The following is a 665-nucleotide window of genomic DNA, read 5'->3' on the forward strand; positions in this document are numbered from 1 at the left end:
TTTTGCAGAAACGTAAAATGCCTACTTTTATTTTTGCAATTGGGTTGGTGGTGCAGTAGTATGGGCAAAGCAGTTCTTTAGATGTTACTGAATAACTAGAATCAGTTCATTAAAAAGATTCGTTCAAAAGATTAGTTCACCGAATCGTTCAGTGCTTGGCGGGAGGAGCCCTGACTGTGTGCTGCGTAGTCCGACTCAGTCTCTCTCTGTTGCTGCTGCTGCGTCTGCCCTGCACTGGTGAGTCTCATTACTGGCCAGCCTAACGTTTTAAGTTTGTTTATCTGGAAACAAAGTCTGTGAATACAATGGGGAGGTGTGTGATTGTGTTCATGTGGCTTGATTCCTGGCTACATTAGCCGTTAGCTTGGAGAAAACGCTCCCTATAAAGTATATTGCTGAGAAGAAATTATTTGAATCACCGAGTGATTCGTCACACGGTACACAGCCCCTCCCTGCACCCTGGCTGCCTCGCGACTTGCGAGCAGTGTTGGGTAAGGGTTACTTTAAAAGTAATCAAAGTATGTTACTGCATTACTTTTTAAAAAAGTAACCAGTTACTTTACTGTGTTACTCCCTGAGTAAAGTAACTCAATTACTTTAAAAGTACTTCCAACGTTACTCCCTGAGAAAAGTAACTCAAGCACTTGTACTTTTGAGTATTCTAT

Source organism: Epinephelus moara, chromosome 18 (genome assembly GCF_006386435.1).
Source record: "Epinephelus moara isolate mb chromosome 18, YSFRI_EMoa_1.0, whole genome shotgun sequence".
In the NCBI taxonomy this organism is placed as follows: Eukaryota; Metazoa; Chordata; class Actinopteri; order Perciformes; family Serranidae; genus Epinephelus; species Epinephelus moara.